This window comes from Cryptomeria japonica, chromosome 11 (genome assembly GCF_030272615.1).
Source record: "Cryptomeria japonica chromosome 11, Sugi_1.0, whole genome shotgun sequence".
Taxonomy (NCBI): Eukaryota; Viridiplantae; Streptophyta; class Pinopsida; order Cupressales; family Cupressaceae; genus Cryptomeria; species Cryptomeria japonica.
Window position 1 is genome coordinate 163344204 of NC_081415.1, and position 22037 is coordinate 163366240.

The following is a 22037-nucleotide window of genomic DNA, read 5'->3' on the forward strand; positions in this document are numbered from 1 at the left end:
AAAAGATTAAGTCTTTCAATCAGAATAAAGCGATTCAGTCTGCTCCAGTTAGAATAAAGTCAGTCAGTAAGTTACTCCATAAAATAAGTTGGCTGTTTGATTTTTAGTCTCCTACCTGTCTGTGCCAGTCAGTCAGCATATCAATTAGAGTTGTTCAGTTAGCTGTATACGTTTGAGGAAATTAATTGTCAGTTAGTTGCCACCATTTCTGGACTGGTTCCTTTGATTCAGGATTGCTGGGAGCTGGGCTGTTAAACAGCACATATGACAAAGAGAAAACATCTATTTGAATATGACAAACCCGAAACTCAACTTCAACTACAGGAAGTTGATGCTGTTACAGCAAATTGCTTAGTGTTTGTAGACAGAACTCTTCAGGTGAACCTTGCCCTCTTGGGGATGAAAACTCACAGGAGAATGTTTGGTGCAGGACATTTCAGTTTTGTACAGAGATTCAAGGATCAGCAGGATGAATAGTTGCATGACTGCATGTGTGTTAAGGATACTGCAAAGTTCAGAATTGTATGCTGGGATTGATTATATGTATGCATTTAGTCTACAGCATTACAAAAACCCATAAAAATCCTCACACTTCCATAACTAAGCATTTGGGCTTAACCGAAAATTCAAATATATGGTCCATTTGCTAGTGGTGCCCAATCAAATTTGTGAAACACCTCAAGGCGCTGGCTAGACTATTGAGGGGCATTGTGGTGGCTAGCCCCCAACATGGCTTGATCTGTGTGGCGACAGCCAGCCCAAGCTTTTAATTAAATAATCTGACATGAGCCACCAATAGTAATAAGTATGGGAAATAAAAAGGATGGTTGAAATATTTGAGTGGATAAAAACTGTTGGAATGGCTATGTCTATGTAGCTTATGTTAGGGGAGTAATCTATAAAACACTAGGTCACATTTCATAATGCTGAATCACAAAGCAATTAGGAGCTATATATAAGATACTCAATAATTTGTTTAGTGTGGTAACTCAAAGTCCCCTTATTTTAGAATCGCTTTTATACCTTTTTCTGGGAGGTTTGGCAGATGGATGCTAAGTGTATCGCTTTCAATGGATATCTTCAAATGGAGAATTATATGCAGCAACCGATTGATTGTTGAAGTGGGCTCCTAGGTCATGATATGAGAAGATTGATCATTTCTTGTGTGTTATTAGTACTTGCCGTTAGGCAATACTATTGTAATGAAATTTCACTTTTTATGTTTAAATGGTTATTAAAAGAATTTATTTAAACCAATCATAAGCAAGTATTTTCTTTTTTTTAAAACTTTTTATATTTTTGAACTTTATAAATTACAAAAATTATTTATCTTCACAACAATTGGATAATACAATTTTGCCTGTTATACACGGCGTTTTTGGAAACATACTATTTTTGTGGACGTTTGCATTTTTTTTTTGGCACTTTTTAAGGCCACTTTCCACTCCCACCATGCAGAAACGTAAAATAAGCAAATTACTAACGACTAAGGCAATTAATTTTAGTAGCTTGAAAATTCATAGTAAATTTAAAATTCTATTTTAAAATCCACATGGAACACCATGTAGTTGTGAAAGTAAAGAGGGCATGATTTGCTACGTAGTGGAAGGTGATAAAGTTAGCAAGTTTAAAGGGAAGCAAATTAATTACCATGTAGTGGTAAATTTTTATGCATACCATGTGGTGGTAAAAAGGAAACATGAATATGTTACCACGTGGTGGTAGGATATAATGAAGGGTTCTTTGTTATTATTAAATACGAATATAACATATGATATATTTTATTTTAAATAAACTGATAATAATGGGTTTTAATTAATTTTTAAAGAAATATTAAATTATATAATATAAAATAATAAATGTAATAATGATATAATTTTTATAAAACAATATATATAATTAAATAACAAATAAATATATTTAAAATATAATATTTTAATAAAAAATATTTTGATGAAAATTATTCTAAAAATATATTTAATGATTTATACTTAAGTTTTATGTTTACTACTGGGTAGAACACTTGTTAATTTAAATACATAAAAGCAATCACTTTTAAAATTGATTACAACTTATTTATAATTTTTTGAATAAATTAAATTTATTTATTTATTTTAATTTTTAATTTTTGATATTATTTTTTAATTGAAAATTAATTAAAAATAAATGAAGATTTATATTAAAATTTACTTATATTTATTTTAATAAAATAAATTTATTTATTATAACTATATAAATAAAATTAAAATAATAATTATATAATTATATAAAAAATAATTTCTATTGAACAAAGTAATTAAATAAATAATAATAGAGAAAGCTACTAAAGTAGCTAAAATTATTTGCCCAAACATCAGCCGCAAGGCTGCAAAATATAACCAGAAATTACATAAAATGAAAAACTTACAATGACTAGAACAATCTGACCAAACAAACAATAGCCACAAAGCTGTTAGATAAAAACAGAAATTATATAATTTATTAGAATATATTTAATAACTATAATAAATTTATTGAAATTAGAATTATTATCACATTTAACATTACAACTACAATGAAAGGCAAATACTTGCCACTACGTGGCACTTGTTGGTTTTACCTGCTAGATTCAAACCTCAATATTGTTTTTGCTTTTAATTGTGTTCTTATGCTTGTATGCTATGTGGATTTTGATTTCTTATGGGCTGTTTTGACACCACCTTTTCTTGTAACAAAGTTAGGCTTGTCCCTATTTCAGCGGTCTTCAAGTTCTGCCACTAACATCTCATTTTACTTTGATAACCTGATTATGATCTTGATTTAGTGGAGAATCTCGCAAATGAAAGATTGCAAGCGCTCGTCTAACCCTATCAGATCTGGAGTCAAGGTTGATGTCACTTTGTCAAGAAAATTGAGGGAAGTTTCATTTATTTGCCTTTATTGTCAGCCCTTTTCTTAGATATATGCCAGGTTTGATATTCAATGGAAGGAAGAAAACTGGACCCTGAGATATATCAAGGACATCTATCATCTTTGAATACATTATTTCTGTGGGGATAAAGCTATTTTGAAAGGGTGCACAAATCTGGTTATGCTGCAGACTAAGATGATATGTCCAAGTCTACTTCAGGCCTTGTCTATCTTCATGGTTTGGAGTGGTTTGTTGATTGGGCAAGAAACAGTCTATGTGTGCTCTTTTCTGCTCATCTTTTCATGTAGCAAAGTTAGGCTTGTTACTATTTCAGTGGTCATCTAGTTCTGCCACTAACATCTCACTTACTTTGATAGCCTAATTATGATTTTGATTTAGTGGAGAAGCACCAAATGGAAGATTGCAAACCCTTTTCTAACCCCATCCGATCTGGAGTCAAGGTTGATGTCATTTTGTCAAGAAAATTGAGGGAAGTGTCATTTATTTGTCTTGTAGCAGACTGTATTTGCCTTTGTCGTCAGCCCTTTTCCTAGATATATGCCAGATTTGATATTTAATAGAAGGAAGAAAACCAGACTATGAGATATATCAAGGATGCCTATCATCTTTGAATACATTATTCTTGTGGGGATAAAGCTATTTTAAAGGGCGCACAAACTCTGGTTACGCTGGAGACCAAGTTGATTAGTCAGTCTACTTCAGTTTGTCTATCTTCATGGTTTGGTCTGGTTTGTTGATTGTGCTGTTTGCTGTCTTCTGCTCATGCTGAGTACAGTATTTTTGTAACTGCTGGATGGAAGGTAGTTGGATATGAATATCACTAGGTTTGATATTATTTTATTGCCTTTTAGATTGCTTGCAATCAAATGCACTACGCTAGGACCAAGTGTATTGAGGTGTGTGAACATTATGAACATTATGGATATGTGATTGGGTTATTCACATTGAATGTTGCTGGTCAAAGGTCCTAATTGTCGACATCTTTACCAGGTCTTTGACCTGTGGGCTTAAGGAAGTTTCCATTAAGGGGAGATAATTTGTAATGCCTCATTTCTTGTGTAACCGAAGTTTTAAACGGACATTGTAGTGTTGTAACCTTGCTTTGGTATACACCTATAATGAGTTGTTAGAAAATGAAGGTAGACTACTACAATATGGAAATCTGAAATATGTTGCAAATCTGAAATTTATAACTTGTATGATACAGATGGAGATTTAAATCAGCAATAACAAATTAACATGGGAGATTCACACAACACAATGTTTACGTGGAGAAAGTCCTTTCAAGGAAAAATAAACTCCATAGGAATAGAGCTCAAGTCTGTATTATTTTGATAAAAGATTACAATACATTCACTTCCTTCAATCCTGCAGCCAATTTGTGTAATGACCCCAATTTTATAAATACCCAAATTTTGCCCTAGATCACAATTTTTAATTGAAACAAAATAGGCTTAGAGATACCTTTCCCTTTGATTGAGACCCTGCAAACAAGTTAGGAATCATTTACAATCATAATTCATAAAAATTAGAAATCATCACAAGATCGCTTAAATCAGTTTGAGAAGGCTCAACTACAGAAGAGCTAAGATAGGGTGACTCGATAGGGTGCCCTAGAGATCCTCTACCCTAGGCCGAAGGCGGAACACTATCCCCCTTGGCCTCATGTGGCCATGCCATCCATATGAGGTGGAGTACCTAGTGAGGTGCCCTATAACCATTCCCCTCAAACTTGCCACTTCTATCCTACTTATCATGATTGAACATTCTTAATGCATTCATTTACCATGATAGAGAGCATGAGGACCATTCACAATAGGGTTCCTTGGAAGTCCATTCCTTTATAAGCCCAAAGGCAGTACCCTTGTACCCGTACCCCTTTGGCCCCATGGGACTCCCCGGTCTTATACCATGAGGTGGTGTACCTAGAAGATGACCCCATCGCTATTCCCCTACTTGTAATTCCCCAATTTCCACTACCATGGCTGACTTTAATAATCAATCAATATATATTAAGAATACAGTATTATGCACGTGTTCTACATGTAATAATCAGACAATCAACAACATATCATTAATTGGTAATGATCAGATACTAATAATATTCCCTATGCTATGTAAGCAGTCATAAACAGCAATGCATTGTGGCTCTAAACCAAGATAAGTTCTAGTATCTAAATTATTCTTAGAATTTTAAGTCGAATATTATAATGAAATGTTTTTATTTAAAAAAAAAATTATATATATAAAATGTATGGCAATTCTCATCTCAAGTTGGAATTGTTGTCTCAGGACTAAATTAAGGTAAATTCCAAAAGGAGATCTGACGTTACATGTATTGTGCATGAAGAAGACAACCAAGTATATAATATTTACTCTAGATTAAGAGAAATTATTATATGAAGACCTAAGGTGGAATGGGCATGTGCTACATCATACTTAGGTAATGGATAAGACTTGCGGTGGAATGGGCATGTGCTAAATCATGCCTAGGCAATGGATAAGGCCTAAGGTGGAATGGGTATGTGTTACATCATACAAAGGCAATGGATGAGGCCTGTGGTGGAATGGGCATGTGCTACATCATACCTAGGCAATGGATAAGGCACAAAAGGTGGAATGGGCATATGTTACATCATACAAAGGCAATGGATAAAACCTGTGGTGGAATGGGCATGCACTACATCATACTTAGGCAATGGATAAGACCTAAGGTGGAATGGGCATATGTTACATCATACGAAGGCAATGGATAAGACCTGTAGTGGAATGGGCATGCGCTACATCATACTTAGGCAGTGGATAAGACCTAAGGTGGAATTGGCATATGTTACATCATACAAAGGCAATGGACAAGACCTAAGGTGGAATAAGCATGTGCTACATCATACATAGGCAATGTATAAGACCTGTGGTGGAATGGGCATGTGCTACATCATACTTAGGCAATGGATAAGACCTGTGGTGGAATGGGCATATGTTTTTTTTTTGGTAACGACAGGGGTATCCTCGTGACTCAGCCCAACGCCCAACCTGCCTTACCTTGGACTTACTTTATTGCCAAGTTGGGGTCGAGGAAGGGGCGAGCTGAGGTGAGACTAGTCCCCTGCAAGGAGGATCCACAACCTGCAAGCAGTCCCCCTCTTAAACACGGGAGGCAGTTGAACCCGAGACCAATGGGGAGCAAACCCATGGCCCAAGCCAACTCACCTACCCATGCGGGCACAAAATGGGCATATGTTACATCATTCAAAGGTGATGGAAAATGGCTTGTGGTGGAATGGGCATGTGTTACATCATACAAAGGCACCAAGAGATGGATCTAGTCCTGGTTGGACGTTCCTGCCTCCTATGGGTAAAGTGATGAATTGATTGGCCCAAGAGATAGATTTAGTTCTAGTTGGATGCTTCTGCCTCTTGTGGATTAGTTGTTCCAAGAGATGGATAGGGTTCTGGATGGACGTTCCCGCCTCATGTGGGCCAAGTGAACTATGTCTGCATATATTCATGTGTATGCTTTGTGTCTGGATACGTTCATGTGCTTACTCTGTGCATGCTTCGTGTCTTCATGATTCATATTTTGTTTTCAAGTGTATGCTTCGTGTTTGGTTCTATATTTTTAGTTAATCTAGAATATGAGAATAACTAGAGTGAATCAAAAGATAGGGATTTATTCATTTGAAGTCATAGATGTGAGTCATACTATCGTGCAAACATTGGGTCAATCCAAATCAGTTTTGATGCTATTACAAGATGACCTGGTTCCTTCTGCTAGAGTGATGAGAGAAAACTTGTCTTAGAATTGCAAATCTTGCAACTTTTCAATGCCTTGGGTAATATCAGAGCAACGCAGCAGAAGGTGAATTACGATTAAGACCCTGTGAACATTGCTTGAGGACAAGCAATTTTGGGAAGGGCGGACTGTAATGTCCCCTTTTCAAATTAGGATTTAATAATAAACAATAATAATAAAAATAAAAATATAAAAGAACAAAATTAAACATAACCATAACTAAAATTTAGTTAAGTTTAATGAATGGTCAAAAGGCATAAGATGAAAAGTTGTGACTCCCTCAAACATGAGATATAAAAGGGAGAAGAGAACTTCATTTGAAAGGGGGATAATTTGGGGAATCAGAAGTGAAGATCTGATTTATAAGATGTACAGATCTGATTGTGAAAGGTTGTGTCCCCTTTAAAGGTTAGAAGTAATGAAGAGTTGCACTCTTTCAAAGGGTGCTAATGGTGAAAGGGTGTGTCTCTTGCCAAAGGACATCCATAACGAAGAGGTGTGACCTCTTCCTCACTTTGAGAGATATAAAGGAAAGGAATCAAAAGCATCTAGTGACATGACCATTGATCAGATCGGATCAGAACTGTTAGTAAGTTACAGGAATTGGCAGCCTCCTAGTAAGGGACATTACAATGGAGCCCCAAAATACCATCATAAAGCATCAACATGAATCAAAACAAAATTCAAAAATCCGATGGTAAAATTCCCTACGACCCTTGCACGCTAAACATAGTCTTTTACACTACTCTTACACTTCTTACAAATTTTAATAAGTGATTGAAAAAACAATCCCACTAATTTAGGCACCTAGTTTGTCATACAAGCCCTATATATATTAGGGGATACTCTTAAAGTCATAGACTAATAATAGTTTTGCAAAGATTGTCTTAGTTTGTAATAGCTCCCCAAAAGATCAGCTAACCATAATTGACGTTTTCACCTCAAAAACAATTCTTAAATAATTTTGTGCTATTGGTGGGCCCCACATCCTTTATTAGTGCATAAACAAATAATGACATGCAATAGTTAAATATATACGATTTACAAGGTGGATGGCACCTTAATCCTTACATGATTGATATGTGGCCTCATTGGTTCCTGTATCTTGTAGTTGTGTAACTATAGTTGGAAAAGTCAGACTCGGCAAAAAGTCGTTAGGCCCAAAAAACTTGACTCAAGAAAAAATTGTTTAAAAACTTAAACTTAAAAAATTGCTTAAATTTCATTAGAAACACATTTTTTTGGCAAAATTCAATGAGAAGATGCATCTAGTGAGTCCATAAATGAGTACAAAAGTGTTCTCTATTAAATTTGATTGATTTGAAGGCAAATTGAGTACAAAATGGCATCCTCATGCGGAATGCCGATGGCTGATAGATTGAAACGAAATGAAAATGGCTGATAGATTGAAACGAAATGAAAATAGTAAATTGTATTTATAAAACTAAAAGTAAATACAATTTTTTGCATCTTCCTGTTCCTTGATCTACTGAAAACTAAGGGAGTGGTAGGACTAGAGGATCTAGTCCTTGGAGTTTGCTGTGGCTCATCCGTCTCACCTGGCATCACAAGCTGTGGTTCGACCTCCATCCTGGATGTAGATGCTGATCGCAATGACTCCTCATTTGCCTCATCAATGTCGTCCAATCCCAAATCTCTTGCTGCACCCACCTCCAATGCCTACCTCTAAATCAAGGATCTCATCCTTAGTAAACAACGAAGGCTACTCATCCTGCCCTGTCCAATCACTATAAGGATCTATCTCATCCAAATCAATTGGATCATTTGATAGGCCCTTCTACTTTTCTTGTGCACAACCAAAGATTGTATTGCACAAAGACAAGGTCATTGAGGCATTTTTGAGCTAATTTGTTCCTCTTCTTTGTGTGGATGCCCTTAAACAAGCTTCAATTGCGCTCATAGTTGGATGCACTACAAGGTTGGCATAAGATGCGAAGGGCAAATCTTTGGAGATTTGGCGTATTTCCACCCCAATTCGTCCACCAAGACTCAACAAAATAAAATATTGAAGAGTTAGAAAGCAATGTCACAAAAAATTTATCAAATTGTCATTCGTCAATAGTTGTAAACTTATAAATTTGAAATTTGTAACTTGTAAGATGCATGTGAAAGACTCCAAATTTTATACTAGGTGTTTGATTCGTAGTGTTCCACGGTGTTGTGACCTTTTCACACATCGCCCCATTGCTAACGGGGACCCCCTCTTTGCCAGCTTCCTGCGTCGTTAGGTTAGGGTTTTGGCTGCTTAGTGGGCAATTTTGCGTTTCCTGTGCCCGAGTCTCGGAGTTTTGATCATGCCTAGTGCCGTCTAAGGTTTTTGAAGTGTTAGGATCAAGTTGCAAAAGATGATATTTTTAATGATCCTAAGTTTTGCTCAGTGTTAGACCTATTGAACGTTAACGTGTTTTTAAACACGCGCATCAATGATTTTAAAGTGCCAAGGTGTTCACAGACCTTTGGAGTTGTTTTCTCGCTCCTAAGGTAATATTTAAGTTGGTTTCGCACTTTATTCCAATATTTTCCTAGCATTTCGCTCATATTTTTGGAAAATTAGTATAAGTCCAGTCAAATTTAAAGTCGCTGAGTGATTTTGAGTGTTTAAAATGATAAAATCCTAAAAGAAATCCTTATTCCAAGGGTTAAAGGGTCAAAATCCATGCTAGAGGTGTTTTTCCCCTCACATTCCAGACTACCCAATCCATTCCCCCACTCAAAATCCATACTACACATGGGTTTCCCCTGGAATCCATACTGGCCACTAATTTCCCCCACTGTTTATCCACACCTGGGTCGAATTTCCCCTGGAAGTGTTAAAATTTGGCTAAGTGTCAGGATTTATCCAGACTGCCATCGAATTTCCCCTGGGAGTGCGGACTGGAAGTGTGGACTGGAATGCAAGGATAATTCCAAGCATGGGTCGATTTTCCACCAAGATTTTTGTGACAACTAAGTGAGGATTTTTGTCTGGATTTTTATCCAGACAGGGATTGATTTTCCACTGAGCATTTTTGTAAGGATTTTTGTCCGGATTTTTATCCAGACAGGGATCGATTTTCCACTGGGAACATTATGAAGAGTTTTGAGTTTGGATTTTCATCCAGATTGAGGTCAAATTTCCACCAGGGATGTTTTTTTCCAAGTTAAGTGAGTTTTGAGTGTGGATTTTTGTCCAGACACACATCGAATTTCCCCTGGGGTGTGATCTTTGCAAAATGAGTGCATTTTTGTCCAAACTCACATTGAATTTCCCCTGGGATGGTTTTTTATGTGCATTTTGATGAAGTTGAGCATGAATTTTTATCTAAGCATGGGTCGAATTTCCCTTATGGGGTAGATTTTGACACTTAAAGTGATTTTTGAAGGGATTTTTCAATCCCAACTAAGAGCTATTTTCCCCTGGAGGTTTATTTTGGATTTAATTTGCAATATTTTAAATAAATAAACCCCATTTTGATTGCTTTTAAATAATTATTAATGATTATTTAAAATTTAAAAGCAAATTTAATAACTTGCAATAATTATTAAATGTTTGAACCTTCTAGAAGCAAGTTAGGGTTTCACCAAGCAAGTACTTATACAAGTGTTTTTTTATCCCACATTGTTTGTGTGGTGAAAGTGAAAGATGAAAGCAAGTATATGAGAGAAACTTCAGCATTATTTTATTATTATTTCTGCCAAGTGTCTCCATGAAAGCGATTTTTCTCCAAGTTGGGCGAATTTTTTTAGCAAGGCGTTTTTGTGAAGTGTGGGATTGAGGATTTATTTTCCTCCATTTTTTCCAGCTTGCTGATCTATTCCTCTTGGCTGCCATTAAAGACCAGTTTTAGATTTTCGATTTTGCTAAGTTTGGTGATTTTTTCCAAATTTAGCATTTTCTGGTGAAAGTTGGCAATTTCATGATTGGAGACTTGGGCGATTTTTTCCTCCACCATTTATGCTTGCTGTTCAGACCTTCATTGCTGCAGATCAAGGCTGCCATTGACATCAATTTTCAGAATTCCATTTTGGCGCTAGACTTGGAAAAAATTCGATTTTGCTTGGGAGGTGTTTTGGTGCCATATTTTGATGATTTTCATGCATGTTTTGTGGCTGCCATCATTCCCAGCTTGCTGATTCGTTTCAGATCTGAGGTTTGCTTCAGATTTTGACCTCCATTAATGGCTGCCATTAATTTTCAGACTTAAGTTTTTATTGCCCAGCCAATTCCAACTTAAACATTTAGCATTCGGAGGTGTTTTATGGAGTTTTCTGTGCATTTTTTAGACCATTTTATCGTTGTTGCAGGTCTGAAACTCCATTGTTAGGCAGTTGTCCTTAGAAATTTTCATTTCCAGCCACCTAACCAATTTTGGCAAATTTTCTTGGGGCTGTTTCCTTAGCAATTTTTCATCATTTTCAGGGATTTAAACCACTTTGCAAGGTGTTGGTAAGTCTGAAGTGTTCGATTTTCAGACTTGTCCTCAGAAAACTAATTTTTACCAGCCATACTTACATTCTAGAAAATGATTGTTTACATCAATAAAACTGATTTTTATTGATTTTATGCACATTTTGAAGATTGCAACATGTTTTGAAAGTCTGATTTTCAGGTTGTCTTCAGTATTTTTTGACCTCCATTGTTGACTGCGGAAGGTGTCTTTAGACATTCATTGTGTGAAAACACAACCTTTCACACCTTTTCCGTAGTCATCATCAATCCGGTATACTCCTTTGCACTTTAGCTTGCATATTTTCTAAGCGTAAGGAGGTATAAATGAATTTTATGGAAGGTTTCCATGCCTTAGTGTTGTCACACTTTGAACTTAATTGCTAAAATTTACCAAGTGTATGGATTATTTTCTTGACTCCATGCTCTAAATTAGCTAAATCTTTAGAAAGTTAGGAATTTTATTACGAATATTTTCCTAAGTCTAACTTCGAGCTTCGTACAGGTGCGATGTCAAAGTCAGGATACAAGGAAAGAAAAGAACTGTTGAAGATGCTGGAGACTGGATTTTATCTAGAGTTTAAGATTTCATCCAGATGGAAGGAGATCGCTGATACAAACATGCATTTCCTGGACTTCGACCAGATGCAGCGTCGGATGTTCGGAGTCAGAGATCAGGTTCCTTCCCCAGCATATGCAAATATTATGAAGTGTGGCATTTTCCATGCCGCTGGGTTTCCACAATCCATACAGTGCAGTGAGTTGATGCTGGAATGTGCACGATGTTACGATCCGCTCACAAGAATGATTAGGAGTCCCAAGGGCGTTGTCATCGCCTACCTTGCTGAGGATGCCATTGCTGAGGTGTTCGGAATTCCACGCGGAGCAGACATGAAGGATGTGACCAAGGAGGATTATGCAGACAAATACACGAAGAAGATGGGTGTATGCAAGAGTTTAATTAACAAAGAGTGGATGATTGAGCCTAGGTCTCATCATTCCAAGGCTCCCAAGACACTTATGTGCATAGATTTTAAGGAGGAATATAGTGATTTGATATTCCTACTCAACAGAGTGATGGGAATGCCGTAGGGAGCAATATTTCATGGATGGATGTTCTACTTCATCCAGGATTGTCTTAGAGGAACATGTTGATGTGTATTTTGTACATGACCAATCACAGAATAAAATACCTAAAAGGTACCTTATCCTCTCTTGATTAAAGTCTCCGAATGCTGAAGATGTCACGAAAAGGATCAATCGAGATGACTTCAAGGTTATGACTTCAAGGTTCTTTGTTGTAGGATCTCTACGTGTGGATAAGCACCAGTGGTCGTTGTATATGTTGTTTCTTCAAGGGGCCTTATGTACTTTCAGAGAAAGCTTGTCCGTGTTACTCTCTTTCCAAATGCAGGAACAAGATTTTCCTAACACTAACAGATTTTCAAAAAATGTCAAAAGGTAAGGGTTTCAAGGAAGAGATACTTAAACTATATTCCTAAGAATGACTCAATGAAGACTAGACTTGATGAGATTCTACCAATTTCAGTTTCGCCAAGAAATTACAACTTTACTGGAATTGATGCGATCTTCTAAGGGGATTCAACAATTTTTCAAATCATCAAGGATATAGATACTATCATAGAGATATATATCAATACTTCCAAGAATGATTGAATTCTTAATCAATCTCAAGGTTTCCAGTTGACCACACAAGGCGTCCTTACAATCAGTAAGAAGCTAGTGGTTTGGAATATGAATCTTATCAAGGATCAAACACAACACTTCGCCTTTCAAACTTAAAATCTAAATGCTATTTCGATTGAGAGTGATTCAAGAAGATAAACAATCATGAAGATAACCACAAGTATTACAATAAAACACCATAACTTCAATATTTTATTGATCTCATAGCCAAATGGACAACAATTGTTCAAAAATCTTTCTTCACTACTCAATCTTGCTACAACAATAACTTTCTAACTTTCTTCTCTTTGAGCTCTCTCTTCTCTAACTTTTCTCTCTGTAACCCTTGAAATGAAATGAGTGAGGGTATATATAGCATCCTCAAATACAATGAATGGCCCAGATCAAAAGAAGATCAACGGTTGAGATTTTGACACCTAAACCCTAATTAGGGTTTGTTACAAAAAAAGTCCCCATTTAGATAAACATCACCAATCCATAGCCAATAAAGAATTGGCACAAAAACCGGGGAGACATAGACCAATAGGAATTAAGCTGCCACATCATCCTATAACAACTTTTCATCTAGAATGTTGTTCCCTTTCCTATGCTCTTTCTTAGCATATTCAATGAATCTGGACACAATTCCTTCAATCTCAGCAATGGGAATTTGAGGAAGATTCTTCATTCGTTCTTCCAAGTGAAGGACTTGATCAAAAGCAGTGAGAAGAGTTGTCTCCCATCCAGGTTCAAGTTCTTTGGTCTTCTCAATCAGGAACATAGTATTATACATCTGATCTCGTTGCTTATTTGTGATGATGTTCTCCTCTTTGCAAAAGATGACCTTGATTCTATCCTCCAACTCTTGGATGTCCACATCTGTCTCGATCTCAATCCGCCTGTCAAGAATGGTACACAACACCTCAAACACCTTATCTTGAATTGGATGAATGATACCTTCAACTCGACTGCATCTGGTGTTGATGTCTTCAAAAAGGACCTCTTTCATCTGGAGCAGAGCTGACCACTGTAGGAGGTTATGAGTTCCTCCATCCATTATCTTTTTTTGTGCCAGAATCCGTCTTGGTGTTTGTCTTATTACTTGTAAGACAGGAATGATAACATCTCTAGTGTGAGCGAATGCAGCTACAGTTATCATTAGATTATGGATAATCTCAAGGACCTGGATAGCTCGATGAACTGTCTTCATCATTCTTGTTGTAAATTCAACGGCTATCATGTGGGATTTATCAATCCAAGAACTTATAAGTTGAACCAAGCTCTTCACCCTTTCTGCCTCACCTACTGATTCAAGAGGGAGCGCTTGTAAAAGAGATACTGTTGGATCCTGACGTCTCAAGGGCTGATTAAGGTGACTAAAATAGTTCCTCCAAGCACTGACCTCCCTTTCAAGCTTCTTATTCTTTTCCTTTTCTTCTTTAAGTTTGTCTTTAAGTGCTTCAAATGAATCAGTTGCTTCTTCCATCGCTTGCTCAGAGGTAAGTGGACCAAGCTCAAATGTTTCTAAGTCATACTCTTCTGCAAGAATCTCATCTTCATATTTGTCCACCACTGGTGTAGCTACCTGCACTTTCCTGGATCCTGTCTCATCTCTAATTACCTTAGACATCTTTGTGGCCTTCTTCTTCTCCATTACCTCATGAGAATTTCCTATAAGGCTATCCAAGTCAAACACATCTTCTTCCTCTTCAACCACTACTACCCTTGTCAGTCTCTCTTTCAGCCAATCAGGAATGGCAGATCTTGTTTCCCTCACTTGTATTTCTTTAGGTAGTGGCCTATCTTCCCGGAAAGGAGATGTTGCTTCATCATCATTCTTTTCTTCGTGTTGCTCATTAGCATCAACTTGGGGAGATTGACTTGATGAATGCTGAGGTGTCTGTCCTTTTTCTTGTTTATCATTCTGTACCATGGATTCCATAGACTCATAAACTTCATATACTATTTGCCTTTGATCTTCCCCTTGACTTGCCTCCTTTTCATGCCTAGAAGATGTGCTTGGTGGGTGATCAGGGTTTGTTTTCTGCTTCTTCTTGGAAGGTTCTTTCTTCTCAAGTCCTTCTTTCCTCTTTGAGCCTTTGGAATGAGAAGTATTCTCACTCACACTTGCTTCTCCTTCTTTTGGTCTTGCCTCCAAAGTAAATGTCATTGATACATTCTGCTCCTTCAACTTTTGATGCTGTACATCCACCCATCTGCGAGTGCAGGATAAAACGGGAGCCATCAAAGCTCTCAAGTCTAGAACCTCGGGCTCATTCCAATCTATCTTCACTTCTTTGTCCTCTTTCTCATAGGACGACTGGAGGTATCTACCATTATCCTGGGCTTGATCGGCTACTCTATAAACTTTGCATTTCCTGATGAGATCTAAGGGTAGCCTGGAATGCATCTTTCTTTTAACCTCTAAATCACTTGGGAGATTCATCCAAAAGTCCTCCACCTGAAACTCATGCTTGTACTTTCTACCGACTGTCTCCTCCATGTAACCATGAGGGTCAAAGTTCTCTCGCGAGGCAAAGGATGTGAATGAGTATAAAGATAATTCCTTCTCTGCATCTTTCGCGGCTTGAGTATTAGGACACACTTCAACTGAGTTCCCTAGTATGATGGGCACGGGAATTCCATTTCCATGCTTGTGTTTGGATGCCTTCGCATAAGCTGCCAACTGTCTAGTCACCTCAAGTAGTACTATCCTGTTTGTTGGATATCTTGGCAACATGTAGGGAGGTGAAGGACACCCATGAACTCTGATGTATGTGAACTTTTGAAACTGGATGAACCATGCGCTATACTTCTTCACAAGGTCTTGTGCATCCAGAGACAGTCGATTGTGAATTCCCCCTTGCAATATCCTGGTAATGTTCATCGTGAAGGTGTCATTGACTAACTTGTAGTCACTTTTAGGCGGATGATGCAGATGAACATAAGAATCACAAACCCTTATTTCTCCGGGTCCTCTTCCAATCACTCCTCTGTGAGGTAGCCCTGCATACTCGAAACTCCTGATCAAGGCATATATAACATATGAGCTCATGTGGAATGATTTGGTGGGTTTTAGCCTTCTCAACTGCACGTCCAGACAATTGCTAATGATTCTGGCCCAATGAAGCATTCCTTTTCCTTGAACTATCACTTGTATGAAGAAGAACATCCGCTTTTCGAAGCAGAAGGCTTGAGAAGCACCTGTAACTTGATCGAGCAAAGTTATCAAGTCTCTGTATTCCTCCTGGAAGTCAATCCTATGTGGTGTATTGGGAATCTTGTTCAGGTGAGGCCGACTTTTGAGCAACCAATTCTTATTGATGAAGTTCAAACAAGACTTAGAATCATCTTCATAGATTGACCTTGCTCCTTCTAAGCTTTTGTAAATCATGTCTTTATGGTCCGAAAGATGAGGAGCTTCGCTTATAGCTTCCTCTGAAAGGTAGGCTAAGATGTTCTCGTCTTTGGTTACGATCGTCCTTGAGTGTGAGTCATAGTGGCGGGCACACTCGATCATCAACTCATGACACTTGATTGCGGGAGGGAAACCTGCCGCCTTGATGATGCCACTCTCGATTATCCTCCTTACAACATGTGATGGCTTGCCAATATAGGGGACCTCTCGAAACTTCTTCACATTGAAGTTTCCTAAGTTGGTGTCTCCGACATTATTCCACTTGGACACGATCCTCGTCTCCAATTCGTCGCTCCTCTGATCTTCCTTGATGAGAGCCTGTCGACTAGTAGATCCTTCGGCTTTGGGGGTCGTCATTTGATGCCTTCTCCTTGAATGCTTAACTATAAACCTTGGAAAATGGAAGAAAGAAGATCAGATTTTTGCTGGATAAAGATTGAATTTCTGGTCCTCCTTGGATGAATTATGTCTTGATTAACCTTCAAAAGAGCTTCACCCTCCCTAGCCTCCAACACTTAGCAAAAATTCGCCTCCAATCTGCTAGGATTCACTCCTCTAATCTGCTCCTCAAAATTTGCATAAGAAGTAATGAATGAATGATTTGAATTTTGAAATAATACTCCTCCTTTATATAGGGCGCTCACCCTAATTAAGCATAAGGCTGACCTAGCAAATAAGCTTTAAAATAAGATAAAATCCACTAAAAAGGAGGCCGACTTGCTTGTAAAAGCAAATAAATGTATTTGAGCGCTCACCTTTATTTTTTCATTTTTTTGAATTAATTTCAAAGCTTTAAGGGTGGATTTTTACATTTATTTTAAGGCATGAAAATTAATCAATTCAATTGCAAAGGCCTCAAATTATGCGAACTTGATCTAACCACCCCAGATGTCTTAATTTTAGCAAATTTGGTGAAAATTTGGGAATATGGAGGTTGGATTGAGGCTTAATGGAGCTTCCTTTCTCCTTAGGCTTTGAAATATTCAATAGTGATGAAGGTCTAGGTTCACTTCAAGACCTGTTTGAACCCATCCAGGCTTGTTTACTTGATCAAATTGAAATTTTCTCAACCTACATTTTTGCAAATTTCCATGACTTTGTCTTCACAATTTTGCAATTTGCCTTAGACTTAATCAACCAAGGTTGAATGATAGGTTTTTTGATGATTTCGTCCTGGACCCTCTGGAAGGGTCAGGAGCGATTTTTCAATTTAAGACTTGAATACCTCTTTCCCTTCACTCCAAAATCTCCCGGAAGGCAAGCTTATGTTTGTTTTGGCCTAATCAAGGTCTTGCATTTCAATTTTTTATCATTTCTCATGAGTAATTAGGTGAAAATGTAAATTTCGCCCTGGACCCTCTGGAAGGGTCAGGAGCGATTTTTACATTTTAGGCCAAAATTCAGTTTAGTTTGATCATTAAACTCCTCCAACGCAATCTCCAGGGTTCATTTCTCTTCATCACTGGGTTAGCTCATCAAAATTTTGAAGGAAATGCCACTTTTTGGGAATTTCACTCTGGACCCTTTGGAAGGGCCAGGAGCGAAATTCTCTCCTGAGCTCAAAATTCTAATTTTTTTAAGGTCCAAAACCTCCCCAATGCATTTCAAATGGGTTCTTTCACTGAGGTCCAGGCTTATTCTCACTCAAATCTTGGAGAAAAAGGTGAATTTAGGGTTTTTCGCCCTGGACCCTCTGGAAGGGTCAGGAACAATTTTTCTTGTTTAGGCTTACTCCATCATTTTGTCTTGAATCCACCCCTCAAGGCTAGGCAATGGTCTTCTTCATTCACTCCATCCAAGCTTGGTTTGTTCCTGCAAGGCAAAATAGGGGATTTTGAGATTTTCGCCTTGGACCCTCTGGAAGGGTCAGGAACGAAAATCCTTCCCTGGCCTAGAATCATCATTTTTTGGAACAAACATCCACTCAAAGGTGGTCTCAAGGGCAATTTCTAGCTTGTTTAGCCTTGTCTTAGCACAAACTTGAAAGGAATGCATTGGTTTTGGATTTTTCGCTCTGGACCCTTTGGGAGGGTCAGGAGCAATTTTTTGGTTTTAGGGCAATTCCTTCATCCTTTCATCTTCGAATCATTTCCAAGTGATAGAACATCATGTCTTACTCACATCAAAGTCATGAATGGCGAAATCTTGTCTTGAACTGTAAGGAAAATAGGAGGATTTGGAAATTTCGCCCTGGACCCTCTGGAAGGGTCAGGAGCGAATTTCCCTCCTGGCTTCAAAATTTGCATTTTTAGCATTCCAATTCCACTTCAAGGTAATTCAAATGTCTTCTCACACCCATGTCTAAGCTTGGTTTATTCCAAAATTTGGAAGAAAGGATGACTTTGAGGATTTTCGCTTTGGACCCTTTGGAAGGGTCAGGAGCGAAAATCTCTTCTAGGCTCAATTGCTTCATCTTTTCAACCTCAATCATCTTCAAAAGGCAAAAACATACTTCCTCATACCCATTCAAGCCATAAAAACCAAAAAGTTGTTTTGACCTTGCAAGGAAATAGGTGCTTTTAGGAATTTCGCTCTGGACCCTCTGGAAGGGTCAGGAGCGAAATTCACCATTTGGCTCAATTCTTTCACTTTTTGATGATTTCTTGCAATCTCAATTCACTCCTAGGGGCAGTTCTTTCAGTGTTTGACCTTATCCCATACTTGGCTTAGCAAAATTTGATAGCAAAAGGTGATTTTGAGGAAATTCGCTTTGGACCCTCTGGAAGGGTCAGGAGCGATTTTTGCAATCTTGACCAAAAGTCTTCATTTTTTCACCTTAAAACTTCTTTGCTTAGTGGGATTTCATCTTTTATTGCCCTAGGAACAAGGTTTTCATGTCCAAGAAAGGTTAAAAATGGGTTTACAAGGAATTTCGCTCTGGACCCTTTGGAAGGGTCAGGAGCGAAATTGCCTTTCTTGGCTAAAATCTCCATCCCTCAATGCCATCAAACACTTCTCAAAGCAAGATCATGTCCATTCCTCTTTTCAACATGCTTTGGGCATCACAATTTGGTCAAGCTGAGCAAGAAATGCCTTCTATAAAGTTTTTCGCCCTGGACCCTCTGGAAGGGTCAGGAGTGAATTCCTCAATTTAGGCTCAATTCAATCATCATTTCAAGTTGATTTCACCTCTCAAGAAAAAGACACTACTCCTCTTTCATCCATGCCAAGCTTGACTAGATTTTTGCAAGAAAAATAGAAGGATTTGAAAATTTTCGCCCTGGACCCTTTGGAAGGGTCAGGAGCGAAATTTCCTCTTTTGGGCAAAATCCTTCATTTCTTCATGACTTCTAAACATACCTAAGGGTTTGAATATGCTTACTCTTCCTTTCATGATGCCTTAGATTCTTCAACTTGACCAAACAAGGCAAGAAATATCCCTCATAGAGATTTTCGCTCTGGACCCTTTGGAAGGGTCAGGAGCGAAAATTAGGTTTTAAGCAAAATCCGTCATTCTTCAAAGTTGAAACTTCTTCAGGAGGCAAAAACAAGCTATTCTTCTTCCATTCATATCAAAAACTTGACCTTCTTCATTGCAAAATAAGGGCCTTTTGGGAATTTCGCCCTGGACCCTTTGGAAGGGTCAGGAGCGAAATTTCCCATTTTGCTCAAAGTTCTCCATTTTTTCATGCTTCCAAATCTCAAGGATGTCCAATCTTTCCCCCAAGATACCTTGCACATTACAATTTAGCCAAAGTCAGTGAAAAATAAGCTCAAATAAAATTTTTGCTCTGGACCCTTTGGAAGGGTCAGGAGCGATTTTTCCATTCCAGGCCAAATTGCTCAGTTTTCAAGTTTTAAACCACCTCATAAGGCAAAGTTAGGTCTTTTTCTAAGCCAGGAACAAAATTGCAAGGCTATCCAAGGCAAGAAATAGTGTTTAGGATGAAATTCGCCCTGGACCCTCTGGAAGGGTCAGGAGCGAAATTCCTCTTTTAGGTATCATCTTGCTTTTCAAATTCAATCAAATCCTTCTCCAGGCAAGAACACATCAAATTACCTCCAAACGTGCCCTAGAAAGCATCACTTAGTCAAAAATGAGGAGGAAAAAAAGAGGTTCATAATGATTTTCGCCCTGGACCCTCTGGAAGGGTCAGGGGCGAAAATCCTCTCTCAGCTTGATTCTGGATGTTTTAAACTCCAATTTTCCTTGAAAGGTAAACACAGATTCTCCTTCACGCATTTCCATCAAGATCCTGCCTTTAATTACCGACTCTGCTCAACTTACTCAGCCCGGGAAACAAACATGACCCTAACCAGAAAAAACCCTCTTTCAATCTAGACCTGACTTGAGATGAGACCTATTCACCCTGCCCCCTGATCTAACCAACTTGAATCTCCTGAAAGGCATGCTTCATTCTGGCAATCTTGAGGCTTCAGGTAGACGCCTAACAACCTCCTAAACCAGACTAGACTTAGCTTGAAAGAAACCCTAAAATGAGCTTCCAAAGTTTAGCCCTAATCTAGCAAGCCCAGGCAGACCACTCACTCAAAACCCTAAAAGCAGAGAGGAAAACGAGCAAAGAGAAAGCAAAACCTAAGGCAAAAAAAGAGGGGGTCCCCATTCTAATGGGGCGATGTGTGAAATGGTCACAACAGAACACTAGTGAATTGGTCCAAGATCATAAGTGACAACCTGGATTTCCAGCTGAGAAATGTAGAGCTGTCCAAGTCATTCGCCATGACTTCCTACCTGGTGTACCTGCTTGCACGATTTGTTTCATACAAAGGATTAATATGCAAAGGTGAAGTCGGGAATGGGCAAGGACAGTTTAAGAGTTATGAATGCTACCCCCAGCTGAGCATGCACAGAATTGAAGACTATAAGAGAGTGAATGATGCATTCACTATGTACATCACACGGATGCAGCAAGGCGGAATCCACAGAAGATTGTCCAAGGAGGCAACATAGTTAATAGAAAGATATGGATTGTGGTATATACAGTTTCCCACTTTCACATACCTCAGGATTCATGGGTTTCAATCTGAACCCTACAGACTTACTAGGTATCCAACCAACAGAATGATATTGTTGGAAGTGGTAAGACAACTTCTAGAGTTCGATGTTATCTAGAGAGAGAAGCACAGGATAGGAATGACATTCCCTATTTCAGTTGGGAAGACGTCAGAGGTCTGCCAATCCGCCATAGCCGCCAGCACTGCAGGTGAGGAGATTGCATTCTACAGATTTGCAACATACAAGAAAAGAGAAAGATTCGATCCAGACAAGAAGGTCGGAAGGATCAGAGGAGAGAAGTTCACTCATAAGGTTGACATAGAGGATTATTGGGCTAACTTGATGGACGAACAAGCAGTGAAGAGAAGAATGTGGTCCAGAATGTCAGTGGATTTCATGAGGAAGTGTGGACTTTTCCTCATTCCTGATCAGGTATTAGATGATAGAGATCATACACACCCACATTATGAGAATGAAATGAAGAAGGCAATCCTATTGCCAAATTGGTCAGAGTCAGAAGAGATTGACCTGAATGTATTGATGTGAGAGGTCTTGAATTTCTCCCGCACATGGGTAGATATGCAGATGAATAAATTAATTGACATGGGTGTTCCCTTCACTTATGAAAGGATGAAGCCGAAAGAGTCTACTTCCGAGGATGATCAGAGGACTGTCAGTGATGTCAGGATTCATGTAGACGAAGAGAGTCAAGCTCCCAAGAGAATGAAGAACATGCCTGGAGAAGTCAAGGCCAGAGGGAAGAAGGTTGAGGAAGTGAAGAAGAAACAGAAAACTATCATTCCGCCTATCATTCCTTCACCCCCT

The 22037-nt window shown here is 38.2% G+C and overlaps 1 protein-coding gene across 3 annotated transcripts in view; it reads left to right on the forward strand.

The window, feature by feature from the left end:
* Window positions 1–22037, forward strand: part of LOC131032496 (uncharacterized) — a 104563-nt gene that overhangs the window by 5152 nt on the left and 77374 nt on the right. The window lies entirely within an intron of this gene.